General features: G+C 47.9%; 1 long non-coding RNA gene across 5 annotated transcripts; it reads left to right on the top strand.

Annotated features, from left to right (window-relative positions):
- Positions 1–465: 465 nt before the first annotated feature.
- Positions 466–15,103, top strand: LOC135449896 (uncharacterized). 5 transcript variants are annotated; one of them, XR_010440883.1, is made up of 5 exons: positions 472–705; positions 4,401–5,454; positions 7,246–7,439; positions 7,970–9,518; positions 13,212–15,103. It is a non-coding gene; the product is annotated as an uncharacterized LOC135449896 (long non-coding RNA). The 5 variants fall into 5 exon arrangements; XR_010440882.1 differs by having other exon boundaries at positions 7,901–9,518; XR_010440881.1 differs by having other exon boundaries at positions 466–900; positions 7,246–9,518.
- The last annotated feature ends 129 nt before the right edge of the window (positions 15,104–15,232 follow it).

Below are 15,232 nucleotides of genomic sequence, written 5' to 3'. Positions count from 1 at the left end.
CCAGCAGAAGGTAGGTCCTGTGGTAGATATATCATGCCAGACACCAGGGCTCTGCCTCAGACAAGGCCCCAGTGCCTGAGGAACAGCCTCCTGCCACATCGGGAAGAGCACTCAGAGAGCCCTGACATACACCATGGCCCAAGGCAGTGTCACTGCTGCCCTTGTGTTTAGGTACATCCATCAAGGATCAGTGGGAAAGGGGTGCAACCAGCAGGAGAGAGTTGTACTCACAACAGAAAAACACAAATCTCAGTAAAGCCTCAGACAGGAAATACTAAAAGAGAATATAAAGCTTATTTGGGTTCTTTAGTGGTGCGTTTCTCCATCTAATTAATTGCCGTAATGAGGGTGAGGCTCTTATCAGACCCATGAGTGAGTCCACCTGGAAAGAGTGGGGGAGAAAAAGGAGAGTTGATTAACATATAAAGAGTGCTAGTGAGAGGTAAAGATTGCTGTTGATCACAAGCAAATTCAATCAGGCTGTGTCCTTTCCTCTTTGCTTTCATGTTGAGAGGTGTTTGCTCACTGTGGAGCCATGGGGATCATTGCTGAAGGTGTGGAGGGAAGCAGCATGCATGGCTCCTGCCCTGCTGGTGGCATTGGGAACGTGGTGTCTGCACCAGTGATGTGACTGCATCTCTCCTCACTGGAACGAGGACTGAAGCTCTGGGAGCTGAGGGGTTGTCAGTCCCTATTAATAAACAGGTATGAGGGATGTCTCTAGGCCCAGAACTGCAATAACAATGGCAGAACTGGTGATGCATGAGTTTGTTCTCTGTGAGTGTCCCACATATGCCCATGACCAGAGCCCAGCCCCTAAAGTTGATTCTCAGCAAGACCTGTGGTCCCCTAGGCAAGGAGGAGCAAGAACCATTTTGCCTTGAGAGATGGAAAGCCCAGGTATGAATGTTGAAAGGTGAGGAAAGCTTTCCTCCTCTTTATTATATACTCCAGGGATTTTTTAAAGAAGGCAATCAGGCTGTCTGACTATGATCTGTGTAGCAACAAGAGATGCAGCTGTGGGCTGAATGCTCCCAAACCTGCTGATGTTTGTCTGTGCTGCAGGTGTGCTGGACCTCAGTGGGTCAGGGGCAGAAAATGTAGGTGGTATGTGGGTGTATAATGAAACCCCTGCACCCTTGTGCTGCTGTCAGGTTGCAACATATTTGCAATCAGACAAACAAATCAAGGGGCTGGGGAGCCCAGCCGCTCGCCTGCTGACTAATCTCCCCTCCCCACGCCTCTGGCTGCTGAGCCCTGCCGTGGGGTTTGGGCACACAGGAGCCCTGTGGTTTGGCTTGCTAGGAGCTCAACGGGGCTTGTCTGGCAGGAGGAGCCCCCAAGCTGGGGACTCTCCACTAAACCTTTTTGCCCATGGTGTTTTGAGCAGGGTGTAGCAGCAGCAAGAGAATCTCTAGAGAGTGTGATGTTACAGAATAAAAGAGTGGGTGGCAGGGGCTGTTAGCGTGCTGGCAGTAATTCCCAGCTCCGTGACAGTGAGCCACTGATATCATCACACATGCTGGGCCAGATCCCACATTCCTCCTTTTGCCTGAGTACCTGATGAAAGCAGTGGGAATTGCTATCCAAGATAATGATTGCAGGATCAGGTGGATGATGACACCCTGTTTTTCTTATCGCTTTATCTCTGGCACTCCTGCTCTCTCTCCATGTCTCTTTCCACTAGAAATGTTTTCATGCTGTGCTCACAAATTGTAAGGAGAGCCCCCTGGAGAGCTCCAGTATGTATATGATCCCTGGAAACTCCAAGAACTTTTAGGGAAAACACTCTTCTGCTTTGTTTCCAGCAATTCAGTTGCATCAGAAGATTCACAAAGCCATGTAATGTCTTGTTGCTGTTGCCCTGGGCAAGCAATTGCTGGGTGCTCTGTAGTGAGGAGCAGCTGAGGAGGTGGCTGGGCAGCAGCACGTGGGGAGAGGTGCAGTAAGATGTCCTGGAGATTCCCTTTTTTTGCAGACCCTTCATCTACACCTTTGAGATCCCACTCTGGACAGTTTACATGGCTGAAGAGATCAGGCATGATAAACAGATCCAAATGTTTGTATGGTTGCTGCTGTGTCTGCTCCCCTGCCCTGGTAGGACTTTCCATGGTGCCCTGGATCTCTGCAGGCTGAGCTTTTCTGGCTCTTTTCCAGAGTAGGAAGGCAAAGGAATTTGTGTCATTTGAGAATCTGAAGGAACCATAGGAACTATGAGCTATACACACTGTTCAAACTCCAGCATTCCTGCAAGTTGAAGCCCTGGGGAAAATGAAACATTCCCCCTGCCCAGGAGAGCATGTCAGCCCTGCTGACAGGCACCCTGAATTAAAATGAGAAGGGTTGGTGTTTACAAAAAACTCTGCCAAAACACATGATCTGGGAGGTGACACAGCTCTGTAAGTAGCACTGAGCTCTAGATGAACAATGAAGACCTCCTAAATTTACTGGAGTGAAATCAAAGGTAACTGAGGTATCAGTCATGGCCTACCTAAACTGGAATATGTGCCCTCACAGCTGCTGGCACTGGGGGACCCACAGGCTGCTCTGCCTGGGCATCTCTTCTCCTGTGTGGAGGTTGGCCGTGGACAAGGGACAGAGGAGGGCAGAGCTGCAGAGGTGTCTTGGTGCAAGTGCAGGAGCACAAATGTGGCAGCCAGACCATTGGGTGGGTGTTAGTCAAAGCAAAGTTCCCCTTTATCCTGTCTGCTGGCCAAGGCTTGGTTGGAAGTGTAACCATAACCCAGCTGGGTTTTGTGCTTGTTTCTAATATGGCAGTAAGAGATTTCTCCTACTTGATGGAGGAGAACTTGCTGAAGGATTTTACATTGCACCCACTCAAATTCTTAGACACGGGAAATGAATACAGATTCAGTTAATAGTTTGTGCATGGGTGATCTTTCTGCCCATGGACAGGTGAGAGATTTGTGTTGTCTCACGTATGAGTGCTTTTCACACCAGGACCAAGAGAAATGAAGTTGAAATGACCTCCCTGTAAGGACAAGGTAGTTCTTGGTTTGGTGGAAGCAGAACTGTACTTCAGAGACTGTTTTGACAGCTGTTGGTCTCAAGTGGGCTGTAATCACAAGAGATATAAATTTGCAACTTTCTCCCCATTTTTCTGGGTTGTCTGAGGATCTGAACTACACTCTGCATGTTTGGGCCCCGGGGCTACATAAGAGCAGGTAGGGGGGCCCATGGGGAGTTGTGCTGATGGCAACCTGCCAAGGACCAATCCTCTGTCATTCAGACATGCTGAGGCTGGAAGTTTTTCAAGTATAACATGTCAGCTGTATGTGAACTTCATCCTTTTAGGTGACAGTGGCCATAGTGAGGTGGAATCCTCACTTTGTGGTGTCTTTAGGGGCCCCATTCCGACTGTGAGGGCTGGGGAGGTCAGCTCCTTCTTAGAAGATTGGTAGTGATGCTGCTTGGTGCAGAGACCAGCATCAGGAGCTGTAGGATCCCTGACTCCAGCCCCACACCTGATCACACTTGGTGGCTCTGATTCCTCCCCTCTCTGCAGGATGGTGTCCTTTTCCTTATCTATTTCCTTTCTGTAAGTGCTTTGATCTCTGGGTGGATTCAGTGCCAAAGCCAGGTGTTCCCAGATACTTTTTTTTTCATTTGCAAGTTATCAGTTACTTTGATGACATGTTGCAAGCTTGCCTTAAAAATATTGATTTAGTTGAGGACTGTTGTTGCAAGCAGGCAGGAAGACGCCCTGGTCAGCTTTTAAACACTTAGAGCTGTAAACCAGCAGCTTTCTTGGGAGAGCAGCACCCATCCCAGGATGTGCTCTCCTGCCTGCTCGCTGCACAGACACAGGGGCCAGGCTGAGCTGGTACAAACACCTCATGTGTAATTCACTACAGCCAGCTGCTGAGGGGCTCCAAGCAGTGCGTCTGATCACGGGACAGCCGTGTGATCCCTGGGTCTGCACAGCACAAGCACTTCATGGGTTTTGAGGTGTGATGAACTGATCCAGCAATTCCTGGTCCAAACTCTGTAACTCCTACTTGAAAACAGCATTTTTTGTTTTGAAGGCATCAGGGTAGGGAAACTCCTCCACTTCGGTAGTTTTTCCGGTGGTTAATAATTCTTGCTGCTAAAAATGTGAGTCTCATTTCTCACATGAACTTGGTTGACTTCTGCTTCCCATTTTGTCTTTTATGCTGGTCTCATCCAGTGTGAGCAGTGGAAGTTGGCCAGATGAGTAAGAGCATCTCAAGCTCAAATTCTAGTAATCCAGCTAAATTTTCTGGAGGACTGAAATTTATTTTCTCCAGGGAAGTGATGGTCAAAATATTCTGCAGCAGCTGGTGAGAAATAACCCTTCTGACTTTAAAGAATTGACCCCCATGCTTTCTTCTCTCTCTGCCTCCAACTCTGTTCTCCAGTCCTTTTCTGCAGCTGATTAAGAGGGAATCCCCTGCTGGAAGAAGAAACTGAAATAGAAAAATCCCTTTCCAGGAATGAGCACTCCATGGGTAATCAAGCTGGGATTGCATTGTTCGGAGGAACTTTTCAAAAATCAGACCCACAGCAAGAGAATCTTTTTAAGATCTGCAGAATAAGCTGGCTGGCAGCTTTATATAGAGATGCAATCCAGTTCTTGTGTTTGGAAGCAAAAGAAAAATGCTTCAATATAAGTTTAATTACAGTTGTTTTTAGAAATCCTTTGCAGTGCATGTTTCAGCTAAAACAACCTTGCAATTAATCTTGTAGACGAAAACCTGATGTAACCAAAATCTGATGTAAAATCTATCTCTACTTCCATGTCTCTTCTTGAATTCTAATCTAAAAAGAGAAGAAAAAACTTTAAGGAGCTGAAAGAGAGAATTTCTGTATCTGGATGTTTTTACAGTGCAGTCCTACAAGCCTGAGCTATTAGCATTCAACAAGGAAATATCACCACAATTGTTGCCTGTTGATGGTCTGTATCTCCCACTGACCTGTGCTCACTGGAGAATTGATGATACTTGATGTGACAGCACCACTCTCATAGTGTCTCCTAATCCCAAATGTCAGAGTCAAAACTCCTGTCAATAACTCCTCTGGTTTTTCTCTAACATATCCAGCTGACATGAGTGCCTAGAAGGACTGGGAATCATTTGCAGCCAAGTATTTAATGAGTGTCCATCACCAGACAGGGTTTATTTGTGGCTGTGTGGTCACCTCCTTCTGCACTGAGCTCAGCATGTCACAACACCTCCTGCCTCCCCAGACAACATCTGCATGGCAGCCAATGTGACAGGCTTCACTGTGCCTTCTCCTGGGGTGCCCAAAATGATCCAATCTAGGCTGACAGCTACAACACACCAGAATAAATATGTATTGTGATGATCCTGTCAGCTGAGACTGGACTGGAGAAATGTCTTCTGCCTAAGTGTTAAATTTGCAGACAAAGAATTGAAGCTGAACAAATGGATAGAATTGCCTGCTGTAAAAATGGTAGGTACTGAATGGTCCTAAAGCCTGAACCAAATTAAATGCTTTGGGGTTGGTTTGGGGTGGGATTTTTTTTTTTTTTTCTTTTTGATGGTGGAAGGCTTTTCTGTGTGCCTGTGTCCAGGTACAGCCCCCTGGAGGATGTCAGACTCAACCTGCCCAAGCCATTATCTGGTGTGGTACAAAGCTGCTTCATTTTTGCCTGGAGGAAGACTTTTCTCACATTAGTTTCAAGACTCTGACCATGCCAGATGCCTGTGTAGCTCCCTGAGCTCCTCCCTCTCCAGGAGGAATTAAATCATTTGTGGTTGCACACTCTTGCCTAACTGTAGACAATGCCACAATTCTCTCCTTATCTTCCTAATTTCAACCCTTTTTGTCTTTTTAACCAGAGGTGGTGGAAAAAAAAGAGTCCTTTCCATCCTCCAGGGAGACAGTTAAAGAGTCTTTCTTCTATCACTGACTGTCATGTGTGACTTGTCGTAGAAGAAATGGTTCTGTGTTTGGCTTTGGACATGGGTTTCCTCCTCCTCCTCCTCCTCTCTGCAGGTCTGCATTCAGAGGGATGTTTGAATCTTCCCCATAATTCCTGTCTTGGTTGTCTTGGTGCATGACAGGAGGCAGGAGTTTCTGTGTTTTTGGAGTGCAGAAACCATTTGTTAAGAGCAACACACTGTAGATTGTCCTCTGAAGTAGGCAGAGCATTGCCAGCAGCAAAAAGCTGCAGAATCATACATGACTTTTTCAAACATCAGGCTTCACTTTTCCTCTTGTGCACCAGGGTAGATATGCAATGCAGGAGACTTTTACTTAAATGCCAAGTGAAACACAAAATGAGTATATTCATGTCTGAAGCATCTGAAGTGCTCCTCTTATTGAATAAAGCCCCAACACCTCCCACTTCCACACTGTCCCAGAGCACTTCCTGCTGAAGGCAGGCAGCTCTAAGCCCTGAGCACTTGTGCCTGCAGCTGACCAACCCATGGCACCAAAATCCAAAGGGTCTCAGATAGGGAGAATGGGCTTTGGCTGCCTCTGGCCCCTTCCTGGTTTCCAGCTCTTTCACAGGGTAAATTGAGCCTTTGTCCTGCTCAGCATCATGAGGCCAGGCTCCTGCCAGCAGGGACAATGCCCTCTTGTGAAGGAATAAGCCTGGAGGGAGGGGGCTGAGCTGTGCAGCACCTTCCAGCACCAGCCTCTGCTGTGGCTGGTGCCAAGGTGGGTGTTAATGGAGGGAGGGATGCCCACCTGCTGCTCCTTCTGGGGAGTGATTGCCCCCAGCACCCATCTGCACCATCTCCCTCTTGCACGTGTCTGTCCCCACAGCAAGAGCAGCAGAAGCAGACACATCTACCTCTCTCCTGTGTGGGTTTATTTTTTTTAACCTGGGAATTATCTTAAAATAGAGCCACCTACACCACACTGAGGTGTATGGCCAGCACAGGCAAATTCATCACTCTGGGCTTAAAGCTGCAGCACAGAAAGGGCAAAGAAGGGCCAAAGTGTAAGCTGGTCAAGCTGAGGCCTCTGGAAATGTCAGCAGAATCTGTGTCAATCAGAGAGAAATTCCACAGGCTTGTCCCAAATCTACTGCAGGTCTGCACTTGGCAGGGAGGACTCATCACACCTCTGTTCGTGGTCCCTGCAGGAGCCCTGCACTGCTCCAGGACACCCTGAGGAGAGGGCTTGGACCCATGGTGGGAGAGGGGAGCAGATACTTAAACCTGCCTTTAGGGATGATATTGAGGTATGCCAAAATATGCAAATTGATCTTCTGTGCTCTGCCTGCTGCAGTGAGGATGATTTGTCCCCTCTTTAAAAGCATCAGGAGAAGATGCACAGACAGTCTTGTCACGCTAACCTTGTGACAAAGTAGAGTCACCATACAGGAAAGCCACGCTGAGCTGAATTCTCCAGGCCTGTCTCAGCCTGTTGCTGCCTTTCTGTGGACCCTTTGCTGCCACACCACCAGAAGGGACCAGGCAGAGGTAAGCCCTTAGAAGCTCCATTGTTTGCACATCTCTCTCTGCTTTCCTTCTCTGCCTCTGGAGGTTTGTGCTCAGGTGTCATACCTCGTGTGGGACACCTATAGGGGCTGCTGGTATTTCTGGCTAGCTAGAATGCACAGAGTGCTGCTCTGATCTGTGTGGAAAAGAGTGCCTGTCACCATACGTTCATAGCTCAACATGGTGCCAGGCACAGCCCCAGGAGCAGACTTGCAATATCACAAATGTGTTTTATTCCTGGAAAAGCTCTAGTTGTTCCTTACGGGTAGGCACTTCTGGGGTTGTTAGGATAAAAAAAGGAGCAGCAGCTTGAGCAGCCTGTTTTCTGTAGACTCAGTAGTAGGACAGGAATGCCATGTCTGCACAGTGAGCAGTTTCTCTAGGACTGACCTCCCTTGGTGGAATGATTTCTAAAGGAAAACCTGCATTTGTGTATCTTTCAGCCCCTTGGGTTCAGGTGCCCAAGGTCTTTCCAAATCAGTCCAAATATACATCTTTCCCTTTCCTGGTAGATGAAGGATGTGTTGTAAACAACTGGAACTGTCAGTGATTCAGCTGGTGGAAGATGTGTCAGATGTCCCTATTCCCAAAGCACTACTGCTGAGGTCTTGGTATATGTCCCAGTACCCAGCCTTCCCAAATGGGACACTGCCCCTTAATCCACACTCCTGATACAGCACTGCTTCCCAGAGCACTGTCTGTTAAGGGGCTCCTGAGGGATCCCAGGGGTGCAGGAAAGGAAACACTCACATCTGTGCCACGTTCCTGGAGGAGGAGGTTGGTGGGAAGAGAGATGAGCAACTGCCATGGAGGCTCACTTTGCCACCCACTCCTAAACTGGACTTCCAGTATCACTGTAAGTAATGCTGGACAAATGTTCTGGCAAGTGACAAATTGTTTCCCAGCTCAGCTCCATTCTCTTCCCACCTTTTTTTCCCTGTGAGTCAACTTCTGCCTACACAGATGCTTCCAGAGCAGCCCGAATGCCCTCTTCGTTTTGTGCTGATGGGATGGTGAGTTTGCACTGAGGCACAGTTTCTACCCCTGGATTTCCAGATTTTCCTGCATGTGGGCAGAGAGCAGAATGATGCTGAGTGACTGAAGTCCCTGTTCACAATTCAGGAATAATAAAGACTGCCAAAGCTTGCAGCCCCAAAGCCACATTCCATGGGACCTCCAGCGCACAGTCAGGCAGCAAACGGCTGCAGTGATATGAAATGTGGTGTCTTTGTGCTGATCTTCAGCCAGAGGTTACACTCCTCACCCCAGAGCTGGAGTGGTGATGGTGATGGATGGTCCAGGTCCTCCAGCACGGCAACCACAGGCTCTGCTGGGACCTTTCTGCTGATATCTTGGCAAAGGAAAGCAAAGCTGAATCTGCAGGGCGCAAAAGGGGTGGAGCAAGCAGCAGTTTATAGGGGGAGCATTTTCCTCATGCTCTGAAGGACTGAATGTAGGATGAGACCCTCTGCTAGCTGTAGGCTATAAGGTAGCCCTAGAGATCCTTTACTGTGAGCAGTCTCTGTCGGAATGGTCATTTCCCAGGACAAACTTCAGCAGAGCAATGGGAAGGGCTTGACTTTGAATGTTTTTTTCTCTTTAATAAACAAGAGACTCTTAATAAACCTGGAAATTCCCCTTTTAAATTTGATACGCTGGCCTCTTCCAGACTCCAAGCTTCAGGTTGGAAGTAATAGGAAGTGAGATTAAATGGGCTGGAAGCTGAAGGATCACAGGACTGAGAACCCAAGCCCTGCTTGCTGGGGTGCAGCTTGCCCACCAATGGGCAAGGCAGTTTCTGGTGCAAGAGCTCCTGTGCAAGAGGCTGTTTGCCATAGCTGCAGAGGAAATCAGCTGTGTCACCCCACAGGCTTTTCTGTCAGTAGGAAACTCTGCTCATATTAGAAGCAGCAGCATTGTATTGGCAAGGGTTTCCAACACAAAGTTGACTTAGAAGAAATGAAGGTGTTGCAGTGGTACAACTGTGTGTTTGATGATACCAATACAAATCATTGCTCATGTCCTGCTGGTCTCAGATCTTGTTCTCCCTACAGGACAGAGGTAAGCAAAAGCATGGCAGGTATCAGCCATTATTTTTAACTTTTCTGTTTTTAAAGGAATGGTGTTGTTGCTGGTATTTACTTCCATTTTACCTTACCTTAAATGTGATCTCCTCTTACTCTGCCTGTGAAATACAGGGGTGGAATGCAGTCCTACTTGCACAAAAGGCTTTGGTGCAAAAAAAATATCATGGGCCCAAAGTGATGGGGAAGTTTTATTTTATAAAGATGCTCAAGTGAGCTGTGCCATCAAAAGGATACAAAGTCGAAGCCACATCCTGCCGGCTTGGCTAATCCATAAAAGAGCTTTCAGTGTTTTCCCTTGGAGTAACAGCTTTAAATTTTAATAAGCTGTAGTGTACTTTCACCGGATGTAATAAGCTGATACAAAGTTTAAATGGGGTTAAGTAAGTAGATACCTAGGAGAAAGGAACATAAAAGATCTAAAGTATTTCCTCTCTTTTACAAGTTTTTTTCACTGAGTTTATTTTGGGAAAAACATATTTTGTTCAAATTATTTTTTGTTCTCTGTATGATTCAGTATCAGGGGAGGGAGACAATATTTGAAGCAACCACAGAGTAACTTGAGCAGAGAGGACACTAGGTAAAAAGAAATAAATTTATCAAGTTATTAATTCAGGTAACTTTACCATTTAATTTTAGGACAGTTACCAAGTCGCAGGCATGTGTGCCTGAACGTGACCCACATAATCCTGTAAAACAGGGATTTGTAGGAAGGCTCCTTCAAAGGTCATCCAGCCCACCTGTACCCCGAGGCAGGATCGATTCTGTTAAGTCTTTCTGGGCAGTTTTGTTGAGTCTGTTCCTGGAGCCCTCAGCCATGGTGAGCCGCAGCCGCAGGGAGCGACCCCAGGGCTGGCTCTCAGCTTCCCTGCTCCTGCAGCGGCTGTGCTGCCTTCCCTGTGAGCTTCACCCGTGGTACTGCTGAGAGAGACAAGCTCTGCTCTATCTGCCCCAGCCTCCCCCAGCCCACTGGCTCTAGCTCTCCCCTTTTCCCCACAGCTGCCCTCTAGACACCCTGAGCAGACCCAAACTGCACTCAGAAACACCATCTAGGGTGATGTCCAAAGCCAAGATCTACTTTTTGTGTGTTGTCTGTTTGCAAAGGTGGGATAAAGAGCTTTGTGGGCATGGGATGTGCAATGCTGTGCTTGTGCTGGAGTGAGTGAGCTGGTTTGTAGTCTGCACCATGACCCTCTGGTTGCCCTGTCCTTGCTGTGTCATGCCTGGGGACCCCTGAAAACAAGCAGGGGCTGTGGGGTGGGAATTTTTCTTGTTACTGGCAGTGCTATAGATAACAGAGCCATATGGGGGTTTACTGAACGTGTTTGTTTGCTTATATCTGTGTAGCCTACTGAAATGGCTCCAAAACATTCTCAGCTAAAAGTGTGAGCTGTTCCATTTTGAGCTTAAGAAGTCATTTCTGTACCCAGGAGCTGTACTCATTCTCGGTGGAGTGGGCATAGTAGCACACACTGTGCAGTGGATTATACTTATGTGATTATAGCCTCTAGGCAACAACCTGGTGCTTAAGAAATGAGTCAGTCAGAAAGACCAAGGCAGAGGGAATCAGATTCAGCAACGATGAGATTTGCTTCCAAAAGATCTGGACTGAAGTATACAGCATTCCTTCATGGTATGCTTGTCCTAATAGCCAATTAAACAGCATATATAGGAATATTTTACCTTACTTGGTGTCTCACAACAGTGTAAAGAAGCAATAAGCACACACAAGGCCTTGCAGTATGACAGGTTAGTTGGGTACAGAAAGGCAGGAATAGCTGAGAGAAGTGAGGGAAACCCCAGTCAGGCTGGTGAAAGCTGTGTTAGTGCAAGGAGATTTGCCTATGCAGAATAGGAGCAGGTTCCTGAGAAATACATCCAGGAAAAGGGAAGAGACAGGATGAGAAGGCAAGAAATGCACATGTGGGGCAGTAGTAGCAGGAAGAGAAAAGAACAAATGAGAACTGGCAAGTTGATAAAAGAACAAAAAGGCTTTTGTTCTCTCATTAAAGGCAGCTAACTGCAGAAATCATTTTCCCATGTAAGCAATTACTGCAGCTACCCCAGGGATAGTATGTGGTTGGAAATGGGAAGACTGGTTCTTTACATTCATAACTGGGTCTGGCAACTGTTCCACCAATATGGCTCATGGTGCTGGGGGCCATATCAGGCAAGCAGAGAAACTGAAACTTGATTGTGCAGATAGATGGATTCCCTGTTTTAAAAATTATCTTCCATCTGTATGCAGGGTTAAGCCACCAGCTAGTGGAACAGAAAGAACAGAGGCTTCTAAAAGGTGTCAGGAGGTTTGGTTCATTCCTTTTTCACTGCTGACTGTAGTTGTTGACAGCAGCTTCCAGCAGTCAGTGCAGTCTCACTCACACAGGCATGAGTCAGGTAAAAATCAGACTAAGACTGAGATTCCCTTTCAGCCTGATTTTCAGAAATGCTGAGTGCAGGCAACTCATGTCTGTGTCTGATAGTGCTTTTCACCCTGTAGAATCAGCTTTTGGCAACAGGTGTTCTGTTGGGGCTGAGAGAAATTCATAGTGAGATGAATGATCATGATCTGATCTTACATCCTAGACTGTATTTCATGAGTGGCCAAGTCATGACACCAATGAGGTCTGAGTCTGACAATCTCCTGTTGCCACTGCTCAGCTGACCTAAGCCCTGGGTATAAACTTCAGTGTCTTGAGACTCTCCATTTACTGGCACAAACCTATCTCACTGCTTGTCCTGTAAATGTTTTGACATCAGCCACTCCAAAATTAGAAACTGATGATATGGAAAGCTTAATAACATTAAAGAAATGCCAACCCATCTTCTCTGCTGCCTTGTGCTATGCTTTGTTCATCTGAGGAATTTCTTGCATTTCCCAACCAACAGGAGGATGTGGGGACAGGATTGTTCCCCAGCAGGGGTATGAGGCAGCTCAAGCCCCAGACTTGGACCCCATGGCATTCAGGTTACTCTCTAGAGCACCTCCCTGACCTATCTCCTGTATGATCTTTGGTCTTCTCCTCATTCTCCTTTCCAGGAGCTCACTGGCTTTGTCTCACCTTTGGTCTTGCTGAGATTTGGCCTTAACTCTTTGGAGTTACAAGCACATTTGTAACATCCAGAACAAAACATCCCACATCTCAGCTGAGACAAGTCAAGCCCTAGAAACGTGGCTGAGCCTGTGTCTTTTGCTCCCCAAGAAATGGTGTTCATTTATTCATGTAAGCCTCCTTGTAAAACACGTTTTGAGTTCTATTCTGTCCAAAAGACATTTTTCACTCTTGGGCAATACCTTCTGGATGCTGTTCCCTTGGGTGGAGGTCCAGCCGCACCCCTCGGGAGATGGGGTTGGCCGCTCCCCTTTGCAGAGCTGAGAACAGGCAGAAACAAAGAGCCGAGAGGAGGTGGGGAGGGCAGAAGGGAAGAGTGAGCTAGGTTAGGGGAAACAGCCTGGAAGAAAAGGAAAGGACCAGCTGATCTGAAAGTCTCGATAAAAGCCCAAGACAAAGGCAGAAAGAGCCTGGGAGATTATCAGGGGAAGCGGGAGGAGGAGCAGAGAGATGCAGCAGAACTTAAGTGGGAATGATGTAAAATGCTGCAGGGAGGAGGGGAACTTCCTACCTAAAGCGGAGAGTGGTTTAATTTTCTCACCCACTTCCATTTACAGGAATCCAGGCCCTTTCTTTCTTCTGGCTGGGAGCACCCGAATAACGAAGGAGCTGCTCCAGCAGGAAAGAGTACCCATGTCCATCCCATAGCCCTGACAGATCAGCCCCAATTGCTCATCTGTTTCCAAGTACAGCTGAGACATTTTGCTGGTGGGCAGAGAAGTCAGGGACACTGCATCCAGCACCCTGCAGCAGAGGAAGCATTAGTATTGCTGTTGTTAGCCTTGTTATTTTCTCCTAATAAAAAGGTGGTCGTGACTCACTGCATTAAGAAACAAAAGCAGAGTTGTAATCTACTGAAAGGCAGTTGTTTAGATGTTTAGCATTAGGTGTGTAAAAGGAGGAAGGTCAGCTGCAGGTCAGGTCTGGTGATATACACCCTGCCAGCAGCACGGGCCAAGCTTCAGGTACTCCCTGGAGAACCGATTTTCTGGGCTGGGGTAATTTGCCCCGGCTTCAGAAGTATCACTTCAGGCAGGAGTGTGGAAGGAGAAAAAGCTCTTTTTCTCACCCTTCCACATTTCAGTTGGGTTTCCTGAGAGGAAATGATACTGTGGCTGTGCTGGCCCCCTCCTTCCTCTCAGGAGGGAGGAGCACGCCAGCATCTGCTCACAGCACCTCTTCCCTCCCTATGCCCCACTGGGACCAGTTTGCCAGCTGGGCTGTTCCTGGGGTCTGAGTCCCAAGGGAAGCAGGCTGCTTGTCAGGGAGGAAACAGTGGCCCCTGAAGCTGGGGGCTGAGAGGCAGCAAAGGCAGGTTGTGTTCAGGTGGTGTGGAGGTTTCCTGTGTGAGCAGGACTGGGTCACAGCACCCCTGCCTATGCCAGATCTCCCACCTAGTCCATGTGAAGGCTTTTGGCACAGCTGTGGTGATCCAGTTCTGACAGGAACCGTGCTGGCACGTGGGTCTCACCCAGACATGTGGCTCTGCCAATGCCCAGCTGCCTCCCAGGGTGGGTGCAGGGCAAGGGAAGGAGCCAGGCTGCCAGGATGGCAGTGGCCAGGTGAAGACAACGCCCACGCTGAGATGTGCTGTGAACATCTGCCCCTACCCACAAGCTACTTCTATTTTTGTTCCATCTCATACCCTGGCTGACTCAGAGGAGGGGAGTGAGGGGGGGTCAGGTTAGAAGAAGCCAGATGGGAGGACTGTAGGGGAATTGAAAGAGGAAGAGGAGTTGCTTCAAAACCAGTAGTTGCCATTCTTTCAATCAGCTTTCCTTTGCACACTATTTAGTGCTTCTCTGTTTCAGCTGCAGGCAATTTGAGGCAGGGATGGCACTTCCTGCCTGCTCTTGAGGTGAGCATTCTTTCAGGGCACCATCAGAATAAATGACACCCTGCTCTTAGATAGCTCCACTGTCATCTGGCTGGGCTTTAATGAGCTTGACTGGAGTTCACCCTTTTGCTTAACTTCTTCTAGGAATTTCCACTCATCATTTTGGTGCCTTTACAAAACTATCTCCAATGAAAGGGCAAGTGCCAAATTTCCTAATTCCTGTGTGTCTTAGTGTCATGACTTCTGGACACAGGCACAGTCAGTGGTCTGTGGTGTAAGTCTTGCACATCATTGAGACACAATCTTGCAGCCACATGGAAAGGGACCCTCCACTCAAACAGCCATACCAGCAATTTTCACATTTATTGAAGGTGGCCCTCTCTTCCTTGTCCCCATTGCTTCAGAGCTTTCACTAATTTTGCAGAAATGGCACATCATGCTTTGTCCCAGTCCACTACTCTTCGTTTGTTCCTTAGGCTGTAAACCTTGGGCTAAGTACCAGCATCCTCGGGGTTGTTCCCCAGGCAACAACCTGGGGATCGGTGTTCTCGCTGATCACTCCGTTGCCAAAGCTGCCTTAACGCAAACCATGGCCTAAGCAGGGGACCCAGCTCTTTCCGAGGGAATCCAGGAGCGGGCAGCTCCCACCCCGCGGGCAGCAGAGCTCTCGCAGGCAGGAATGCCTGGGCTCAGGCTTTTCTGGGGGTGAGAACACACAGTGAAGGGGGAATAAAGGGAAAT

This window comes from Zonotrichia leucophrys, chromosome 6 (assembly GCF_028769735.1).
Source record: "Zonotrichia leucophrys gambelii isolate GWCS_2022_RI chromosome 6, RI_Zleu_2.0, whole genome shotgun sequence".
Taxonomy (NCBI): Eukaryota; Metazoa; Chordata; class Aves; order Passeriformes; family Passerellidae; genus Zonotrichia; species Zonotrichia leucophrys.
Note: the sequence above shows the minus strand (reverse complement) of the source record. Positions and strands in the feature narration are given on the sequence as shown.